The 23,217-nt window shown below is 41.5% G+C and overlaps 2 long non-coding RNA genes across 2 annotated transcripts in view; one reads left to right on the top strand and one right to left on the bottom strand.

Moving 5' to 3' along the window:
* The window catches only part of LOC142070151 (uncharacterized), a 28,166-nt gene extending 27,387 nt beyond the window's left edge, over positions 1 to 779 (bottom strand). Inside the window, exon 1 of the long non-coding RNA XR_012666129.1 lies at positions 243 to 779. This is a non-coding gene — a long non-coding RNA (uncharacterized LOC142070151). The remainder of the gene's footprint in view (positions 1 to 242) is intronic.
* Positions 1 to 23,217, top strand: part of LOC142070152 (uncharacterized) — a 343,262-nt gene that overhangs the window by 217,849 nt on the left and 102,196 nt on the right. The window lies entirely within an intron of this gene.

The raw sequence follows: 23,217 nt of genomic DNA, 5'->3' as shown, positions 1-23,217 counted from the left end.
CTCTTGCGAACAGGTGAACTCTCTCACGCTCTGAGCCTGACAATGATAATAATTAATAACCTTGTAGAGCAAACTCAGCATTCAGCAGTGGAATCATCAATATGATGTTAATACAAATGGCTTCACTAGCAGCCAGCCAGTGTGCTTAATGGGCTTAAACAAAATAATAACGAATGACTCTCTTTGATGTGTAGGACAAAATGCCACTTCCATCACGAGATAGTGGTGCTTGACCTACTTACATCTTTATCTGCAACGTGCCATGTCCATTTCTCTTCCTCTGCCACTTCATTTGTAGCCTTGCTTGTTCTATCAAGCCTCTAACATACGCTGCAGTCGCTTGCTGTCAGAGGCATTCACCCTTTCTTCCGTCTCTGTTCAGGAAGCCCATATCAATAAGATATTGTTGTTATATAGCTGTCATTTCTGCCCTCCAACCAATCTTGCCGCTGCAGAGTGTCGAGAGGTTGCAGATGCCTAATAATGCTCTTCCCTGCTCTGTCAATTGATTTCAAGGCTGCATGCCCTTTTCAGTCTGCATGTGTTGCATAAGGTGTGCAGAGCATATCCACACAAAGGTATTGCAAAGATTCTGACAGTCCCATACTACATGCTCACTGCTAAACAAATGTTTGTTTGTATTAATCTCTTTGAGCTGTATCTTCTCCTCTGCTTCTGAAGGGGATGAAGAGCTCTCCCTCTCTCTCTCTCTGTGGCGTATAGGGAAACTGCTATATCTGCAGCATCTTTCCCTCACCCCACAGAATTGCAACATAGCTATACCGGAAGCAGTCTGTAGTATAGACATTATTTTAGAGTTTGTTGCAGATTAGAGAGATGGCAACTGATGAGGATTCAAACCATCATCCTGAAAGAGTGTCTGTTAGGTTATAAACAGCATGGGTTAATTTAATACCTGGCATATGTAGTTCCGCCTACCAGCTGACTTGGAGAACAACATGAGGAATCAACATGACAGATGAAATCACTAAATCATACCATCTAGTAAAGCTTGAGGTCAAAGGGACTATTCATATTCTTAAAACTAATATTAATTAAGTGCTTGTCTGGATTGGGGCTATATTGCAGAGAGAGGGCATTCAAATAAATGAGGATATTTTAATTGGCCCCAATGGACTTTACATCAGACCCTTAAAGAGGATGTGACATACTGACATGTATGTGGCACCTAAATATTATGACGAGGCCAATAGTTGTAATGTCTCCAAAATATATGTTTCTTGCCTGGCTACCTTTGGTATTTCTAGGGCAATTAACACAGTGATATTGATAGAAGTAATGCGATGCAGTGCAATCCACAGCTGACCTATGCCAGAATGTAAATGTAGTGAACTGTGGAAAACTTCCTCCTTTGATATGGCTTGTTAATGCCCAAGCTACTGATGCTGCCCATCGGACAGACAGGGAGAGAACAAGATGGGAGCTTTTGATGACAATATTCATTCTAATACATGCTTAGCAATACATTGGCCAGCACAAAGCACCTGCCAATTCATGGTAGGTGGAGACAAGAAGTGCCAGTCAAAGCTTGAAATTGATTTGCTATGTAACTGTGGGGGAAGCATGTGATGGCTTGTAGATGAATCCAACAGACAGCTTGCCCCAGAAAACTGGCGCCATTTTTAGCTCCATACAGAGGATGGGCACCTGTGTGATATTTCTCTCCTTGTGCTCACACATAATTAGAGATTTCCATTCCTCTCGTCCTCTCCCTGTTACACCAGTTTCAATTTTTTCACTGCGGATTGTTCACTTCTGTGCCAGCGCTAACTAATCCCCTAAACTGATCCAATCCTCCAGAGACCATGGGCCAGATATTAAGCTGATATAAATTAACGTAGTTCCAGTGAAGCCATATTGTATCAAGCCAATGGGTCATTTAGTCCAGTATCTTGGTACCAGCTGAGCAAGGCCGTGATTAGATAAATGCCTAACATGGAAAGCTTGTTCCTAACCCCTGTAAATTAAAGTTTGTCTTGGACCCTGAAGCATGAGGATTTATTATATCTAGGATTTTAGGATTACATGTATATAGTAGAGAAGCCAACAGGTAAAAAGTGTCTGATTGGGCTTTTTTCACAATAGGGCTGGATAATATATACTTAGAGTCCAACCTATTGACTGTGCCTTCAATCAACTGCCTATGCTCCTCGTTTTTTCTGTTTTTTTTTCCCACTAATTCTAATAGGATTCCATTTGGGTTATTAATGTTATCTTCTCACACAGGCTCTTCTGAACTTGTCAAATAAATTGTATCACAAGGCATATTAATCTGGCATATGGAAATGAAGGGAAGAACTGATAAATCAAGATATGATAAGTGTAAATGCATTTCTAATGAACACACATTGTGTTAAATAATGGCAATATCACTAGGATTAGAGGATATTTAATTAAAAAGACAAAAGAGAGAGAAAAAGGAAGAGACCGGCAGGGAGGTTGGAGGGAGTAAAAAGCAGAGAGACCCTTTTCCTGTGCTTCTAATTATATATTGCATCTCATCAAATGTAATGCACCATTACTCTGAGGAAGTACAAGATTCACCATCTTTGGCCACACACCCACTCTATCACCTCAATCTTTCCTTCTCTGTGCTTCATTAAGGTGGTGATCGTTGAATGCTTAGGTGCATTTCTAAAGCTACTCTGGCTCATTTTCCACACTCTTGCCACACTCTTATCCTCTCTCTCATTACTTAACATTTCTATTATGGTAGCACCCAAAGGACCCAGTTGGGATTGAACGTCCAGGGTGCTGGGTGCTGTTCAAAATAAAGAAAAGAGACAAATCTAGCTCTGAAGGACTTTAGATGCAAACAGACAGAGACAAAGGGATGAGGATGGCAATACAACATACTGGACAACCAAATGAACATGATGCAGAATTGGCCTAGCATTGTTAGTTTACATAGATTGTATTTTTTAAGTGGGTTCAAGATAGGGAAAAAGAAAAGGAATAATCACAGCTTGTTACCTGTCTAACCATGATCAGCAGGCTGTGTTTTGGAAGCACCATGGGACAGCTAGAAATCACAGCTGATTGGAGCTTGCACTCCATTTAGGTTTCTCGTACCTTCCTCATAGGCTTGCAGGGGGAAAAAATATCTGGAAGGAGAACAGAGGAAGTCTCACCAAGCCTTTCTTGTGAGGCTAAATTAAGGATCTTATAATAATCAGCCTAGAACAAAGGGGATTGTGAAACAACCAACAGGAGTGAGATTTAGGGGTACTTAAAGGGACAGTTAAGATGTGACATCTCTTTCGCTTTCTATGCAAGCTGTAATTCACACTTTGAGGTCTATTATTCCTTTGTTTCTCAACAGCAGATTACTGTCTTCAACCTCTTATGTGCCTCATGAGGAACGTGATTGCTGAACATGGCTGTATTTCAAGACCCGTTGTGTGAAGTTTTTGTATTGTTCAGGACTAAAGGGGCTGCCACTTTGCTTAGCTCCTTGCTGTTAGATGATGCAAAAAGACTCCCTACCCCTTTAAAGATGGACACGAGGGGGTCATGTTCCAGGGTGCAGGGCAGAGAAGGACAGACGTGGAGATGAGCTGACAGCAAGGAGCTGCTGGAGATTGTAAATGAGCTGGGACACAAAGCAACGGAAAGGTTGGAACTATTCACAGGGTTGATGGTGCAGAGAGGAACTGTAGGAAGCAGAGCCTTCTCTGTGCATAGCAGTGGCCTATACGGAGCTCTGGTGGAGGGATAAAGTGGGTAGAGAGGATCTCAGACCCCAGAGAATGAATTCAGAACCATATCCAAATTTTCCTAGAATTCAGGGGTGCTTGGATTCAGGTTTTGGTTTATGTAGAGGCAGATGCTAAAGTGACTAGGAGCCTGACCTAAAACCCATTCATCCAATGGGAGTCTTTCCATTGACTTCAATGGAATTTGGATCAGCTTCTGGGAGTAACATTTGAGTTGGGAGAGGAAAATGAGACTGATGGAGAAAGAATGAGCAAAAATGGTTAGAAAATAATGGGGAGAGAAGCAAAAGAGAGATGAGAAGGAGGAAAGAAGGGTGGGGGATACTAGAGGTCAAAGTAAGGAGTGACTGTAGACTAGCAGTTAGATCTGGTGGCTGGGAAGCAGGACTCCAGGGTTCTTCTTCCTAAGCACTAGGAGGGAGCATGCTTTAGAGGGCAGAACAGGAGGAAACTGGGAACAAGGGCTCCTGGATGCTATTCCTAGTTCTGGTACTGATTTGTGGGATGACCTTGAGCAAATCACTTCACTGTCCAGTGCCTCAGTTTCTCCATCTGTAAAACAAAGATGATAAGGCTTCCATAGCTGACAGGGAGATAGTGAGGTTTTAAGAAGCTGAGATTCTTGATTAAAAACATTAAAGAAGACGAAGTATTTACCATTGTTTCCAAAATTAAGGGAAATTCAGCACACACTGACATGATTCCAAATTGAATTAATCATTTGTGTCCTAATGACACGAATATTCCGGCATCAATTTCAAGTTATTGGGCAACTCGTTTGAGAGCATTTTCATTCATCATATTGACAGTGATGTTAATCAAATTGACTATCCCTAACAAAAAGTCCTGCTTCATTTGAACTACTTTGCTTTTCTGCCTGAGGGGAACATTTACACAATTAACAAAACCAGATCGAATGTTAATAAAGAAAACAAATGAAGATTTATTCATAATCCAAAAAAAGGGCTGAATCATTTAATTAAGGGTGTATATGGTACTTTTTGCAGGGAGGGGAATCATCAGTGATAAGAAATGAAAAAAAATCCTTTCTGTTTGAATGGAAATAAAGGAAGAAGATGGTCTGATATTGAGTTTTATTATCAGTGCTGCCAAATCCCATGTGGCTACTGAAAGCTCATTATTTCAGGCCAGGTCTATGCTAGAAACTTTGAAAAGATAGGTAGGGGTATTTTTTTGGATATTTGCTTTGTATGGGTTTTTTTAAATTACATTTCTATACTGGCAAACCCATCTGCAGATACAGTTATCTGAGCAAGAAAGTGCTTTTGCTGGTATAGCTTGTTTGACTTGGGGAATGGTATAAACGATACCAGCGAAAGGAGGTTTTTGCTGGTATAAGATGTGTTTCCATGAGGAGGGTTTGCCTGTATATCTGTATCAGCAAACCTTTTCTAATGTAGACTATGCCTTAATTTTGAAGGACATTTTTAATCCCTCCAAGCTAGGCAAATTCAGACCCTTAATAAGGCATACATTTTTAACAGTGAGAGCCATTAACCACTGGAACAACTTTCCAAAGGCTGTAGTGGCCATTTTTAATGGAATGGTTTACCACGAGAGTAATAGAAGCTCCATTGCATGAATTTAAAAATGGAATGGATAAAGCCCTGGGGAAATGCAGTAGGGAACAACTGTGTATTGCCAAGGGGGCTAAACTAGTTGAACTAAGTGGTCTGAACAGAGATTTAGTCTGGACAAAGCATATGAAGATTCCAAACCAGCATGGAATGCCATTCTACCGGCAACGATAGTATGGTGTGAGGGCAGGGAGGAGCGGTGGAAGGAACTATATTTGATCTAATAGGTTTTCGTAGCCTCTGATTTCTCTTACTGGTGATCTTGACTCGATTCTATCTCCTTTTTCCAAGCTACACCCTGGAGGTGTGGGTTGGGGGTGCTTAACTCTGGGGGGAAGAGAAGGAATTCGCTTTGTGATCAACTCACTCCCTTCTGGCTAAGGCTGAATGCCATGTTCACCAGTTCCCGGGGAGCTGCCAAGAGAAGCAGATCTGAGGAATGATAAGGAAGGAAAGTAGGTGGGAGCCTAACACTCCTGCCTAAAGTTACAGCTTGACCATTCCAAACTTCAGACTCAGACCTGAACTCGCTGAAGGTTTCGACCTGGGGTTTTCTAATTCACAGTTAATGGTTCTCACTCAGATGGAGCATTGAGCTCTTCCTGGTAACTGGCAAAATTAAATATTTTGAGAGCCAAGCAATGTGATGACTGGTCGGGAACTTGTCTCATGAGGGGACCTCTCTGCTATGAAGCTGTTCACAGAACAAAAAGGGTTGGAGAAGCCCCATCCCTCTAGATTACATGGAAATGATGACAGGAAATACATTTCCACACAATTTACAATTACACTGGAGAGCCCATTGCCACATGAATTCATTGAGGCCAAGAGCTTAGCAGGATTCAAAAAAGGATTGGCCGTTTATAGGACTAATAAGAATATTTGGTTATAATAGTAAGTATTAAAAAATAAACAGGTTTGGAAGGAATATAAATCCTTATGCTTCAGGGTTTAAGCCAACATCTTTCTTATTGAATTTCCTTGGTGGACAGGTCATCCTATCATTGCCTACTGCAGGGTTCCTTACATGTTCCTCTGAAGCAGCTGGCACAGGCCTCGGTTGGAGAGAGGACTAGTCTGATCTAGTATGGAAATCCCTTTGTTCGTCATTTGTATCACAGTAGTTTCCAATGCAGGTCAGCGCTTCATTGTGACAGTCACTGTGCAGATGTGGAAGAAGAAATGGACCCTGTCCTGAAGATCGATTGGTGACAAGAGACAGGACTAGACTTACCCATGAGCTGATCGGGTTTGGCAAGTCTTATATTCCTGTGTTCCTTCTCTGTAACGTTTATAGTGTCATTCTCTGGTCTCCTTCCCCCTCTCTTCCCATACTCCACTGACAAGGTATGACAGAAGGCTGCTGCCTCTGAAGAGATGCAGGAACCTCTGATTATAGGCAATTTGGAATCTCTGCATCTGATAGGAACATCTTTACTTCAGAGGGATTCAAAGTCAGAAAACACATAAAGCCCCTGTCAAGTTGATGTTCACACATGCCCAGCCATAGGTGAAAAGGCACAAAGATACATTGTAAAATTCTATTTGATGTGGGAAAGGAAATGGGGGGAAAAATGGGAAGAAATAAACCAGATCCATACATCCTGGGTTTCTCAAACACATGAGCTGTCAGTAGCTGCCTATTTCATCTCTGTTATGCTTTGATGAGGCTAGGGGAACATGTGAAGCTTTCAATTCTGAACCTCTATTCTATTTTCATAATATTGAGGCTTTTCTTTGCCATTTTCTTACTGTCCCTGCATTAATTTTTTCCCCTTAATAAAAGTTTAAATTATTTAAATTTAAAGGCAGTTTGCTTCTTCGGCTTCCTATGATAAATTAAATATAAACCATAAGACAATGGACAAGCTCTAGGGGAAGCTCCTGTCAGGAGAGGTTTAAGATATAAACCCCCACTAGTATTAGCCTGCTTTACATAATGCAACTGCATGTAGAGATTCACTGTGCTAGTATGTGGTATTGATTAACACTTGTACAGATGGAAGCATCTTATGGAAAATTATTCAAATAATAAAATGGAGTTGGGGCAGATGAAGTGCTCGAAGGAAAACTTTGGCAGGCTTGTGGAAAAGAACAGTCTGGCAAACATTCCGCATCTGCTCTCCCATCCTTACAGTTAGTAGTGGCCAAACTTCTCAAAGTTCAAAGATCAACACCCAAAAGCTCTGATGCTTACCCAAACTTTTTGAGTTTAGCTGAGAACTTCATGCGAAACAGGTTTACTGCTCAGATTTCTAGCATTCCTTGTTCCCATCCTGGCTGAAAATATCAAGGCCCTCAACTCAGCAAAGCTTAAGCATATGCTTAGCTTTAGGCTTGCTCTTAAGTCCTTTTGACTTAAAATGGACTTAAGCATATACTTAATGTTAAGCATGTGCTTGAATGCTTGGTGAATAGGGATGGTCTGGTAAGTTGGGTCCCCTCGTGGTATTTAGAAACTTCCTTTTTGCTCTGGATCAGAACCCAGAAGCGCAAAAGCATTGATGGCATTTTACAAAAGAAAATGTTATCTGATTGTGTCACAACTGATCCTTCAGAGCTATGGCTGCAGCTAAATGACCAAATCCGTGTTCAAATGTAGCGGTGAAATCATTCCTCAAGGTCTATATGATCCGAAATGGGAGCCAGGAGAGCTGGTGAATTTATTCTGTGGATACCAGTCCACAAGGAGCTACACTGAAACCTGAACTCCTTTCATATGGACCTGTCATCAAATGACAATGAATGTTGACCTTTATCATCTTGAGTGGATTTGAACCAGCTGCAAAGTAGTATATGCTCCATATCCCAAAGCCAACTCATTGACTAAAACCCCAATTCTAGTTAAGCACAAGCTTTGCTGAAGATCTCAGCTTTGGGGTTACATAGAAAGATCTCTGTGTATTCTCTGTGTATCTCTGTGTATTCTCTGTGTATATATAAAGTCTGCTGCAGTTTCCACGGTATGCATCTGATGAAGTGAGCTGTAGCTCACGAAAGCTCATGCTCAAATAAATTGGTTAGTCTCTAAGGTGCCACAAGTCCTCCTTTTCTTTTTGCGAATACAGACTAACACGGCTGTTACTCTGAAACCTGTCATAGAAAGATCAGAAACACATATTTGTTCTCTCCAAGTTTTCAGTAGTTTGGAGGTTTATTGTTTTAACCAAGCATGACTTGAATATGTATTTCACACCTCTGCAAGAGAGAGACAGTCAGAGTGCACAAGCTTTGCAGTGTAAGGAAAGTTTATTATGTAGTGCCCTTGATGTACAGCTTAGTGTCGATGACAGTCATTTAAATACCTTGTAAAATGGAAGTGGAAAGTGTAATGAGAAAGGCAATAACATTCTGAAATGTAGAATCTGCCTTTACTGGGACTGTATAATTAGTCTGGGATTCCATGAATAAGAATAGACCGAGCAAGTCAAATTCAGTCTTGACACAATCAGGAGTTACTCCACTGAAGTGGATGAAATTGTTTCCACTTATACCCAGTTCTGAATTGGCTCCAGAACAGAAAGAAAGAGAAAGTGAGACAGAGGGAATGAATTCAGCTATAGTAGCAACTGATGAGAAAGACAATTGGCAAGTTGTAAAACTGGGAAAGCCTCAAAAATTAGGTTCTGCCAAGAGGGCTTGAGCCAAAGCCTATTGAAGTCAATTAAAGGACTCCCATTTAGTTGACATGGCTTTGGTTCAGGCTATTATGTTAATTTCAATGGAATAATTGTGCCCAGAGAGTCAGAGGTGCTAACATGACCCTTTCACTGTACAACACTAAGCAGTTAAACATGGTTTGGGGTGGAGAACAGAGTCCTCAACCTGCTAAGTAATACCAAGGCAAACCCACAGGAAATTCACGCCAAAGTTTGGATATTTATCTACTAGGATGCATAAGAGAAAGAGAATCAAAAAGGAAACATAAAGCATTTTGAAACTGAGGCTACATATACAATACAAATTACTTCAGTAAAATTTACATCACTCAGGGCTGTGAATAATCCACACCTCTGAGCGGCGTAAATTATACCAACCTAAGCGCCAGTGTGCACAGCACTGTGTCGGGGGGAAAGCGTCTCCTGCCCACATAGCTCCCGCCGCTTGCAGAGGCAGTAGTCATTAAACCGACGGGAGAGCTCTTTCCCATTGGCTTAGAGCGTCTTTACCAGAAACGCCTTAGTGGCACAGCTGTATCAGTGCAGTTATGCCGTGGTAGCTGGTATAGTGTAGACATAGCCTGAGTGTTTATGCAGAATTAATAGTTAAAACTGATTAAAGTCCCTTTTTTCGGAGAGAGAATATCAGTTAGAATCTCTTATTTTTTCACCTCTGGGATGCCATCTGGCTTATTGGGTCAGGTTCTTCTCCTTCACTGGTCCTTCTCAGGGTGGGCAGAGCTGGATGGGTCACCTCAACCCATTGTGCTGGTGCTCTGCAGTGCAGGGGGTCTCAGAATCAGATGAACAGCTGAAAGAACGGGGGAGATAGAGAGGACAGGACGAAGATACAGGGGGATATAAAGGAACATAAAAGGGAAGGGAAAACAGAGAAGGATCTCTGTATCAAGCTGGGGTCCTTGCTGGTCCTGTGGTGATGATCAGGCATCCTCACCAGCATGCTGGTTAGGATGTCCCAATGGTCAAGGCTCATTGGCGAAAGACAGTTTCTGGAACGAAGCACAGGCCTATTTACCTTTCCTGAGAGAATCCCAGGGGTCCATTCCACCAGTTTGGTCCTCAAAGTTTCTCTTTTTAAAGCTCCAAAAGGGGTAATGGTGGGTAAAATAAACCATCCATTCATTATTCTGTTCACCAGTACAGCCCAATTTCTGACATACCAATTTGGGACTATTGATTTCCAATTCTATCCTCCCATGTTTTTCAGCCATGATCCTGCCACAGTCCTTGGGTTGCATCAGTAGCTGTTTTTTTCTGAACGAATCTAGATTTTCTGTCTCCTTTTCATGCCCCTTACATCAACATTCATTATTACAGGTTATAATATTTTATGAACTTTCACCTGTTTTCCAACAGTTGAAATGGCAATTACCGTAGCTCTGTAGGTCTTAATTATTACATCAAGGCCCATGTTACCTATGTTAGGTATGCCAGGGGTTCATAAACCTGACTTTGTTACTCATGTAAAACTTAGGGAGACATTTCATAGTGTGTGTGTGTGGCGTGTGGATTTGTGTGTATATGTAACCTACAGCCCTCTTGGGTGTGGTGTTCTGACCCATCTCTAGTAGCACCAAGATGAGGGAGAACGAGCCATATTATATATATATCGCTCGTTCTATATATTATATATCGCTCGTTCTATATATTAATAGTGGCACCTTAAAGACTAACCAATTTATGCTTATGCTCAAATAAATTGGTTAGTCTCTAAGGTGCCACAAGTACTCCTTTTCTTTTTGCAAATACAGACTAACACGGCTGTTACTCTGAAACCTATATATTAATGAGTCTGCTCTACAGCCTTAGCTAGAGCCAGTTGGCTTTTAGCTCATGCGGTAGAGGCTCATGCACTAAGGTCCCAGGTCTGATCCCGTCTGCTGACGACCAGGGTCTGTTGGTGTTACATATAGACCCCTGTTTATGGGTCTGTGTGTGTATACACTATGGCCAGATTTTTAAAAGCGCCGCTGGGAGAATGTTGGATGTTGAGAACTATGGTATATCTGTCCCTGAGTTCTTTTGAAAACGTGCCCAATGTAGGTGTGTGTGACTGTGGATCCATGTTAATACAGGTCAAAGTTTTTAGATCTGAACTCTGAAACTTAGATTTTACATCAAGATTTCTTATAGTTCAATTTTTACCTGATCACTTTATTTTCTGAGGGACTGAAAATCTCCAACCCCATTGAAATTGTCTGTGGTAGAAAACATTCCTAAGAGATTTCTACTTAGGTAAAGCCATGTGAGTATAAAACAACAGTCATGTTTTCCACATTATGCTCTTAATAATTGAGATTTTAAAGCTGGTTGAATAGGAATGCATCTGAATAGTACATGCCACACATTACTTAGAAAGGTGATGAATTGCACAACATGCAGTGCTAAATTTGGAGACTATCATCTGGAACTAAGGCTTGTTATTGTTATTAAGGTATCTGTGAGCTGAGAATGGGCACAGTTAAGTGCTGCTAAGAAAATAAAGCCTATCGCTGTGTCCATGTTCTGTACCTGAACCATTCAAACGCCACAAACGATCCATTCCCACATCATAGTAGGAAAGGGTTGGTTAATGGCTGTGGCAAGTTTGAGCATTGAAATACAAGCCTTATTACAGAGGCTTTTTTTTAGCAGTTTTTGTTGCACTTAGGGCTTGTCTACCTGGTACCACAATCTGAACAATGGGAGTGTGTTTTGTAGAGCGCACTAAAGTGTTGCACTCTGATTGCCCATGTAACTAGGTGCCTTTTAGTACATGCCACCATGGTCCACACAGAGCAGCACATTAGAGCACTCTAAAAATCACACCTCCACAGTCCAGACTGCAGCGCCATGTAGACAAGCCCACAGTTTGCTTACAGCCCACTGTAGCTGTAAAGCCAGAGTGAAAAGGCAATGGAGGAAACAAATTGAAAAGTAAGGAAAAATTGTTTTGATTTTGAGCATTTTTAATATTTTTTTTAAAATTTCATTTAATAACACTGAAGGAAATTTTGAAACAAAAAATTAATTTCAGACTAAAAAATCAAAATGTTTTGTTTAGAAAATGCCAAAAAGAAAATCTCCCCCCAATATTCTCTCCTCAGCCTTTACTCTGAAACTGCCAACAGAGGGCTAATTCGTTCCAGTTATGATGGGTTAGAAGGATGTGGACCCCTGTCTTGCAGGAATTAGATTAACTGCCTCGGACTCAGCAAGTAGCCCTCAGATGGCAACTGAAAGCTTTTAACCACTTAAAACTTGTCTCATTTATACCAGTGACTTAGAGAGTTAGGATGGCGTTTTCAAAGAGCCTAGCTCCCTTAAATTCTTAGGATAATCCCGTCTTTAAGGTTCTATATACCTGCAGTCAGCTATTGTTAATCCAATGATATTTCTGAGCATCAAGAAACGCGGAGGTAGCAGAATGAAGAACAACACTCTGTGTGTGTGTGTGTATATATATGTATGTATGTGTGTATATATAAATAAATAAATAAATAAATTGGAAGGAAGTTTTGCAACCTTTAAATCTTTTCTTGTCATTCATGTTCCTGCTGTTAAATTTTTGCAATGTTAATGTCATCCTGGGTTGGTAATATTTACAGCACCTAAATCAATGTTGAGGACACATAGAATATTGAAGGATCAACTCTACTTATTTCAAATGCACTTTAATATTTTGACTGCCAGACCAGAGTTCGGGAAATAACTGTGGCAGAATGATAATGAGAAGTTTAACAGTTTTATGATGGTTGAAGCTGACTTTATGAAAGTTGATAAATTTCATCTTGTAGGTTTCAATTTCTCATTCCCTACAGAGAGATGGGGAGAATACATTGATACTGCATTTCAAATTGGCTAGATCAGAAGGAACAGCAGCTAAAATCCATTACAACCCAATTACATCCATCAACTGAAGCTGTGTGCATTCATTCGTGAACATCAGCATTTAATCCATAAAGAGGAACTAATGAGAAATTTGAAAATGGAATCCACGCATCAGTAACTTTGGAGAGATTTTGCTGGGATTAATGAACTGCCAGAACATCGTCAACACACTGAAAACCTATTCTCTCTAGGTTTGTTTACTGACCAAAAGAAAGAGACTTTTTTCCTTCCGCCTACTCGTCAGCATGTTTTATCTTGTGGTTTATTTTTTCAGAAACATTCATGGTTCAGGAAGTGAAATGTCATCCACATTCAGAAACAAACACTTATTTCTTGGACATCTATCTGGATGGCTAGCTCCTAATATCCCCAGCCACCTATCCTTCAGATACCCATTTACTGCATCTGTACGACTATCTACAGAGATCTTTCCTTGTATGAGTCTACAGGAGACTAAGGAATTGGAGCTAGACCATGCTACAAAGAACAGAACAGAATTAAGATACGCAGTGACTACATTTTAGCTGGCCGTAGCAATGTGGGAAAGTTATCGAAAAGTTCCTGCAGTCCATTCATAAATTCACCAATGGAAAATGCTGTACTAGCTAATGGGTTGTCTGCTTCTCTGGAACTAACAGTAAGGTATTTGTCCAAAGAGTGCAGATTAAATTGGGCCCACAGGAAAATTTACCTGTCTGATGGGAATTAAAACGGATAATAATCACAAAGATCTGAGTAGGCTACCATATATAAACAGGGCAGTAAACCATCACTCATCAAGGTCATGCAGTTAAATGACAGCAAGTACAAATGATCTTTCTGGATGCTGCAGGATATAATATTGCTGAATCCTTCTCTTTATCACTTAACGGCCTAAAACTGTAATTATATTTTGGTTGTCATTAAAATGCATATTAATTCCTCCATGCCTTTCACCTGAAGGTGCATAATAACATGTGTAGGTATTTCAGGACGCATCAGTGAGAATCCCTGTGGGGCACATTGCACTCTGATACTCAGCTGCAACTTGCAAATAAATCTCCCTTATGTTCCTAACCTTATTTTCCCTTGGTGCCCAAGTGGCCTAGTGAGGGTTGATGGCTTAATATATATTTCTTATTATTTATTTTGATAGATCTCTGGTACATCCACCAGCACCAGCCTTTCTTTAACACCAGTCCAGCAATATTTCCTCCCAGGAATCACTCAACTCTGCATCAAAGCAGTGGAGCTGATCTCCAAGTAGACAGAGCTGACAGGTAGCTCCTCTGAGATCCCCCTTTCTGATTGCTCTTCTGATGCAGGCATGACAGGTTTGGGCAGAGAGGAGAAGGATGGGAGGGGAAATGAGAAATAAAGCAACAGTATATAATAGACAGAATGTTTCAGCAGTGAAAGCTAAAGGAGAAGGTGTGGGGGGAAATTAGAGGGTTGCATGCTGCAGAGAGCTAAGAGTGAAGCACCCTGTATACTATAGCAAGCCTGAGGTGAAAGATACTGCTGTGGTTATGGCACCAACTAAGGACTTGGAAGAATCTGGGTTCAAATCCAGGATGTGTCTAGGGCAAGTCACTTAATCTCTCTGTGTCTCAGTTCCCTGTCTATAAAATGGGAATAAAAATGCTTCCTTTATCTTTCTTGTTTATTTAGATTAAAAGCTGTTAAGGGCATCTCTTACTACCAGGCATATTCTCAGCTGGTGTCAGTTGTCATAGCTCTACTGACAATTTATACCAGCTCAGGATCTACTTTTATGTGTTTGCACAGTATGAAGGGGCCTCCGTATTGGTCAGATCCTCTGGGTTCTACCATACTGCAAATACATAAATAATAACTGTAATCATCTGAATTCTGCAGCACACCCATGCAGCAAACTGGAGATTCTGCAGCAGCTTCAGATAAATTATAAAAGGGAAGTCTTTCTTTAATTAAAAATGTCAGTAAATAGTATCAGGGATGCTGGGCTAAATGCACTATTTAACTCGATACAAAACTCAGTTTATTTTGCATTGCCACGACATTTTCAATGTTCAGTACTACAGAATTTTGCTTTGAAAACGTATGGCGGCATTGTAAAAGTTTTCAGGGGAAAAGGAAGAGGCTTTAGTATCTGGGTAAAGTGCACCTGGACTTTTGGCACTTTGGAACATGTAAGACAGCATGGGAATGTAGGATAGCCACATTAAGTGGCCGTGATTGGTAGTGAAAGAGTTTACATTGCTGACATTCAAATCACAATCATTAGGGTTCCGTGTCAACACTCCACTGAGGAGAATGTGGGGAGCTCATAACTTTCTAAGAGCTCTTATTCCAGTTTGTCTGGAAGGCAGCAATTCCTTGGATTACACTCCATTAATCCAGTCTCTTGGGTCATGCTCCATTAATATTTGGAAGTAGTTCTTGTTTTTGAATATGAAACTTTAGGCTCTAGAGCACAATTCTACAGCCACAAGTTCTGCAATCTGGGAATAGAGAGCTACATCAAGCCCTGGCTAAGGCCCTGCTTCTCCCTTCTCCCTGTAAAACCCACAGGAAGGGAACTCTGCAGGAGGAAATCTCTGCAAGGCTCCGCTTTTGGTGGTCCCTTCCCATAATCCACAAGCCAGGTGTATCTAGAGGGGGCTCCACAGGAAGGAAAGGGTTTCCAAGCCGAACCCCTGTGCTTTGGCACTGGCTCTGCTCCCAATCCGTGGAGCTCTGTCATATCAAATGAAGAGCAAATCAAAGATGTCAAAAAGGAGACCAAGAGACATCTGTCTGCTCTATCATACTCTAATGATGAGTGAAGGTGATTAGACAGCAGGACTCCCAGGTTTTGTTCATAGTCTGGTGTCTTACTCGCTGTGTCACTTTGGACAAGTCACTTCCTCGCTCTTTGTCTCAGGGTACTCCACCACAAATTAAAGTGCGATTGTAGTATGAATAGGTATACTAGACTAGCTGCACCAGTATAAGCCCATCAGGGACCCTGGGTACGTGCTCACGTTGCTAGCCCATGCTGATGTTCATACCACAACATTTTCACTACTATTGTCACCTGTGCTAGCTAGATTAAATCTAGCACGGGCATTCCTCCTCATGCTACAATTACCCCTGAATGTGCGGTGTAGACTAGTACCACGAGTTTCCCCACTTTGTAGTATCAGGGTGGTAACACTTGCTTACCACACAGGGAGTGAGGACTGAAGTACTGCACAGACCTTGTGCATGTGTTTGAATTTAACTCAGGGTGAGCAGTGAGGCATCATTCACATTTGCAATATTGTTTTGAAACTTGCTGTCAAAGGTTGCATGTAAGAGCAAAGCATTATTAATAGATTGGACAGCCAAGAAGACCAGGAATGATAACCCTGAGAAAAAGCTACAATAGGAGGCTGGAGACAGAAGCCACAAAGAACAAAGCAAAAAAAGAGGCAAGGGATAAAGGCAGAGGACATAAATGTAAACAAGGATAAATGGTTTCACAGCTGTTTTAGACAATTACATCAGGCCATTTCCTAAAATCCCCTGGGGTTTTAAGCACAGAGATTTCTTTTCTTTTTTTCCCCTAACTTTTAATAAAATAAAAGCTAGAAAATTCTTCCAAACAATTGATGTTTTGTTCCATTCAACATCTATGGCCACTTTGACTATCATGGGGTATTTAAATCTCTGCTAGGGAACAGCATTTGCAAGTGACAACAATCTCTTTTATTACCACGTCCCTTTCTGTCTCTTTCCTTTAAGGTGCAATTCATATGCTAGGTATCCTGAAGTACTTGACAAGCGAAGGGAAAGGATAGGCTATATAATAAAGATGAGAATGGTCAGGAATTAAAGCGAGATCCAAAATCCTGCAACCTTTATTCAATCAATGGGAGGTGTTGGCCAGTCTTTGGAAGTCAGTAGACGTCTTGCTTTAGGAAGGACTGAAGAATTTGGCCCTCTGTTCATAAAGTTGCAAGTTATTATGAGGCTTTTATGTGGTGTTTTATTTTATTAATTCATGGTGGCTGAATGCACATAATATGGTTGCAATTGGCTTGTTCGCATTCTGGGGTACACACACCCCTCAAGTCCAAGGTAACCTTATCTCTGTGACTCAGTTTCCCTCTGCATCAGCATAGGGACAGAGCTTTCCTCTGAGGAATTGAAAGCATTACTGTAATTCATTATTATTTTTTATTGTTTTGATCAGTGGAGTGGATGTGTGAAAATGAAGGGCATGAAAAAATGTTTTAAGGAATTCGCATTCAGAATTTGAAAATATCCTAAAGAAAACTTTTTAATCTCTTTACAATTTACAACTTCCCTTTTTCTCATTTGGCTGATGGGCATAATTCTCAAGCCTTTGAAATGGCCAAAAAAGTCATTGCTGAAGACATATGTTTTTGTCTGAGCCCCAGCACTTACTTGACATGTCTGGTTTTTTTTCAGCCCGTCTGATACTGCCTTGGCAATTGTGAGGAACCCTTGAGGCATGAAATCCTCTATGTTAAACTTAAGATAGTATTGCTCATTTCAATCATCTAGCTTATAGCCGTAGAAATGTCCTATGTGTTAGATTTTATCACCAAAGACACTTCTATATCCAAGCCGCTTAATGAGTTTTGCTCTAGACAGCAACTGGTGTAACTTACCTGCTGTTTCTATGAAAGAGAGCTAAAATTTGTCTTGATGAAACTTAATAGCTAAACCTTGTTTAGATAAAATCTTCCCAATGCAATTATTGCAGCAGAAACACCTAGTTTGGGTATCAGCAGCTGCTGTCAAGTTCAGAGGCCAGCAACAGAAGAATGGAACTAGAAAAAGCCCTTATTAAACAGGCACTGAGGTCTGCGTGAGAGGTAGACATGAGAGACTAAATTCTACCCTTGTGTTCATGTGTGGTTCCCACCGACTTCAGTAATAGCCCAGAATGTGCATTTGGAGGGCTGCAGACCCTTAAAGCCTGTCCCAGGACTTCTTGGCAGGGAGCTGCCTCTGACTCAAGTTGGGGTTCTTAAAGCTTCCAGGCTCTCTACTGCAGAGCCTGGCTCTGAGCCCTGGTTAGAGCTGGGGCTCCCAGGGCTTCCAGCTCCATAGCAAGGAGCTTGGAAGTCCTGAGAGCTCATAACAATGGCCATACTGGGTCAGGCCAATGGTCCATCTAGCTCAGTATCCAATCTCTGACAGTGGCCAGTGCCAGATGCTTCAGAGGGAATGAAAAGAACAGGGCAACTTCAAGAGATCCATCCCTTATCATTCAGTCCCAGCTTCTGGTAGTTGGAGATTTAGGGACACCCAGATCATAGGGTTGCATCCCTGACCGTCTTGGCAGATATACAATGATAGATAAGTTCATAGAGGATAGGTCCAAGTCTTTCCTGAACCTAGTTATACTGGCTCTGCATCAGGGAGCCAGAAAACCCTGGAGTACCCAGGGCATCTGCATGGTGGGATTGCCCCTGGAGCTATCTACTCTGGAAGCCAAGGTGCCCTACCAGGAGGAAACCAGGCAGATTTCTGATAGAAACCTGCCTGACATTTGACAAAAGTTCATTAAACCTGAGATGTTTCTACAACACATAGACTTTGTGCTGAATCGCTGCACAGGGGTGAAGTTCAACCTTTAGTATTTTTGTGGGTTTTTTTAACGAAGGAAAATAATTTTTCTCATTTTAATCTTCTCCATATTTTTATATTTGTACTGCCAGCTAATAAAAAGAGCTGGATCCTTTTCTAAGAAACAGCTCCCAGAGCTGAGAAGCAAATGCTTAATCATAACCAAAAAGTAAAGTCACTTTTTTCATTCAGACTACTCAGAAAATGGGACATTGTGTGCCAGTGCATTCATATTTCCAGCAAAGTCTAATTCCCCATTAAGAATAACCCAGGCACAACCGTCCCCTGCTGTCTGAAAAGTTAAAGTAAATAATAATAACAAATCTTGAAAATTTCATCAACTGTGCTGTGTAATAGGTCAGAAATACCATAACCGTTTCCGATACCCTAACTGTAGAATGAGTAACTGTTGCCCTGCCCTCTAAAACAGAACAAGAAAAAAAGGATTGTTTTTAGAGGTTTCCTCCTTTGCACACGCTCTTTCTATGGGTCTCACCCAGCCCCATTAAAATCAATGGAAAGACTTTCATTGGCTCTAATGGGAGCTGGCTCAAGCCCTGGTTCCTTTTCCTGTACTACTAGACACCAGTGTCACTTCTGTAAGTCAAGTGAGTGTCCTGAAATCTGCAGGGCTGGGTTCCCCCTTGCTATGCACCTTGTGGAGTCACTTCTATCTGGGCAACGTGGGTGTAAATTGTGATCATCTGAGACCATTTTTACAACCTGATATGTTTCCTTTTGAATGGAGAAACAAGGTGCAAGGAGGTGGAGAATAAGACTAACACAGTTAAAAAAGTAAAAGTGGCAGAGAGAGGAAAATATGATGTGGTGTGGGAAAACTGAAATTCAACAGAGGCCTGTTGCAGGTAGCAGAAGCTGCAGAGAAGATGGTTCTTGCACCAACAGGAGGTGAGATTTTTCTGGGAGAAAATACAGATGGTGGCAGTAGGTGAGTAGAAGGAGCAGGGTGAGAACAGTGAGTTTGAGATGGGCTGTGCCTAACTGGGAGCAAGAATTCCCATCCGATGAAGTGAGCTGTAGCTCACGAAAGCTTATGCTCAAATAAATTGGTTAGTCTCTAAGGTGCCACAAGTACTCCTTTTCTTTTTGCGAATACAGACTAACACGGCTGTTTCTCTGAAACCTAATTCCCTGTGAGTATGAATAACCACCTAAACTTGTAGGGCATATCGTCCGCTGCAGTATATCAGCATAGATCCAGCTTCAATGGATTTATCCTGCTCCAGCTGAGGATCTGGCCCAGATCTGCCCCTGGTTTGTTTAGGGCTGTAGCTTTAGTATTCTCCTTTATCTTCCTTTTAGAGAATATGAACATCTTTAAGAAATAAACAGCAGGACAGCATTTCCTGGCAAAGAGCAAGCAGTTTATCAGAACACCAACTTACTTGGGTTTTCGTGGAATGTGCACTGTTTTAATCTCAAAGTCATGGTTCTGTCATAAAAACTCCCATAAATCATATTCCAAGAACAGCTCCTTAACTACCTATTGTTTTCTTTTCAAATACCTATTGTTAATCTTCCTGACAGTTCTGACACTCATATTGCCAAGTCTTTGAATGCCACAAGTTGCAGGCAGCTGAAAACTTTAAACAAAATGGGAAAATAGGCACAACACACAGAAAGTATACACACGAATCCCATTCCTTGATATGTAATGAAATATTTATATACACTCACACTATATATACACACGTTCGCTACTATGCAAATACATTATATAAATACATACACACACATTCATACACAGACACTATGAACAAACTCACTATGATCTATATGTATAAATATCCCGACACACAAGTTCGTGTGTGTATATGTGCGTGCAGATGAACAGCCAAAAGGTACATAAGTGTGTGTATATGTATGTATGTGTGTGAGTGTGAACAAAATATAGCTTCACCTAGCTTTTCCCCCCAGTTTTTCCACGAGCATTGTAACAAGTCGCATTGGATTCCCTCTCCTTGAACCTTCGCGTTGTGTCACGTCTGATGACGTGATAGAAAGTGACTGCTGTGTGAGCTCACAGAATACATTGCGACGGTTCACTTGGCATGCTGAGGAAGCAGCATTAGGCTCAGAAGCTGGACTCCCAGCTCATGCAGGTTGAGCGACCGCTGCAGCTCCACCATTACATTGCTATTGTGGAGACACTTACTACAGTGATGGAAGGGGTTTTTCCATCACTCTAGTCAGTCGACCTCTCCAAGAGGCAGTAGCTAAGTTGAAGGAAGAATTCACTGGGATTTAGGCTGGCTTAAACATAGCAACATAGCTATGCCAACCTAAGTTTTAGGTGTAGACCAGCCCTAAGTATCTATGTGGACCCCTCAGCCTTGAACTAATCGTTCATGAATAAGCTTTGAAGTGGGGTAGCTCAAAGCACACTAAATAACTATTAATGAGTGTCAGCTGAGTCCACACAAACAGTTAGTGCATGGCAGGCTAGTGCAGGGTAGAATCAGACCCCAGCTTGCCACAAACTTACAATGGTTCTCAACCTATTTACCACTGTGGGCCACATACACGGCTCTCTCTGTGTTATGTGGGCCACATCCACACAATATATATACCAAGTATGGCCAAACCACGGCTCACGAGCTGCAGTTTTAACTTTCACAGTTAAAGTGCGGCTCGCGGAGCCACCCATATTCTTCCCCCCACATTCTTCACCTACCAGACTGGAGCGGGGGAAGGTCAGGGCTTCTGCCCTGTGGCAGAGTGGTAAGGCTAGGGGCTTCTGCCCTTTAGGATTGTGGGTGTTGGGGCTGAAGCCCTGAGCCCTGGCAAACACATCCTGCAGAGTTGAAGCCCTGGCACACACATCCAGCGCTTGAACTTCTGAAGATTATCATATGCAGCTCAGAGGGTCAGTAAGTTTGTCCACCCTGATATATACTATCTGCATGGCCCTGAGGAAGTCACATGGGCTGCAGCTGTGTGCTGATCCTGCTGCAAGTGGACCACTGACTGGGAGTTGAGAACCACTGAACTAAATGTTTGTGTTGTCAAGCCCTAAATCTACAATCTATTGTTTTCAACTGGGTGCTAAATTCATCCAAATGAGTTCTCCCAACCCTAATTAAGGTGCAGCTTGTCATATCCCTTTCTTGCCTGTGACCCCTGGATACAGCATGTCTTTTTCTTGTACTTGTTGTTTATTGCAGAAAAAAATGAAAACTGCCAGCCGCATCTAAAATCCAAACATATTTTCACTTTCCCACAATTATTTAACTGTCTCCCTAATTAATTCCACGGCCCGAAATAAATTATTGACTTAGCAGACTCTCTTGTTTTCCATGACAGCTTCGGCAGTAAACAGGCTATTAACAATTCATAATGAGTAGCTCTTGTTTGTTTTTTTCTGTGTGCTAATTTGGTTCTCCATTAGAGACATCCTTAGACTGTGCTCATACCCTGTCTGGAGACTCAGGGTGAGTGTGACATCAGGTGACTGTCATGTACGGTGCTTTCTAGCAGGAAAAGCACTCAGTGTTGGCAAAACAGTTTTATTTTCTGGATGAACAGTTCACACTGAAGCAACGAGTGAGAAGATCTTTTCTTTCTGCTCCTTCTTTTATTCCCCTTGGTTTGTGGCCAGTGATTGTTCTAAAGGTCAGAGGGTTTGAGTCTCATTGAGGACCCATGTAAGTAAAGATTAACTCCATTTAACGGAGCTTCACTAGCAAAACTAGTCCTTGAGGAGAATCAGGTGTTGGGAATCACTCTGTCTTTGTGTTTACATTGTGCCCATCTATGTGGTGTCTGGGTGGTAAATTAAGATTCCTGGAGTCTATTCCCAGGTCTCCCACTGATTCCATGTGTGACCCTGGGCAAGTCCCTTAGCTTCTCTGTGCCTCTATGAGTAAAATGACGAAAATGATACTTATCTACCTCAAATCCTGTTATGAAGCACTGTGGGTTAGTAGAAGTCTATCAATTGACTTCAGTTGGCTCTCAATCAAAATCTTTGAGATTGGACAGCAGTTGGTCCAATAAAAGAGATTACCTCACCCACCTTGTCTCTCTCCTCTTTTTTCAGAGAAGAGGCTTTTCACAACTTTAATCTCCCCTTTTAAAGATTATGGGCCAGATTGTTCAGCCTGGAAATAATTACAGGTGTAAAAAATGCCACTTGGATGTCTACCCAGCACATAGATGCTATCAATTATTTGGCTTCTAAGTGACATTAATTCAGCTTCCAATCATCTGTTACTTTACTGCCTAGCATGGTCTAGTACCAAGGGAGTTGGACAGGGTGCCAGGAAACCATCCATTTCTGATTCAATCACTGACCCTGTTGTGTGACCTTGGGAAAGTCATTTCATCTACCACTGGGGTGGATAGGAAGGTTAGTTTAGTGGCTATAGTACTGCCCTACTGCCCAGAAATTTAGGGTTTAGTTCCGCCATATGCTCCTTGTGTAGCTATGAGCAAGTCACTTATTTTACCATGTGCCTCAGCTCCCCATCTGTAAATCAGGGTGTTGTAAAGATAAAATTGGTTTGTGACTGGGGAGGGGCTCAGATACTGTGGGGGTGATATATAGACACCAACAAAAGTATGGATTCAAAAATACACCCTAGGTTCAACATCAGGCCCTATATCATTAGGCGCTGCATGTACCTTTCTTCTCCTCGTCTTTTCTTTTTAAAGAAAGGTCTTTGCAGCAGCTCAGGGCTGGAGGGAAACCAGCTGATAAAAAGGAGACATTTCAATATATAACCAGAG

The sequence above is a fragment of the Caretta caretta genome, chromosome 26 (genome assembly GCF_965140235.1).
Source record: "Caretta caretta isolate rCarCar2 chromosome 26, rCarCar1.hap1, whole genome shotgun sequence".
Taxonomy (NCBI): domain Eukaryota; kingdom Metazoa; phylum Chordata; order Testudines; family Cheloniidae; genus Caretta; species Caretta caretta.
The sequence above is the reverse complement of the archived record's forward strand: the minus strand, read 5'-3'. Positions and strand labels throughout refer to the sequence as shown.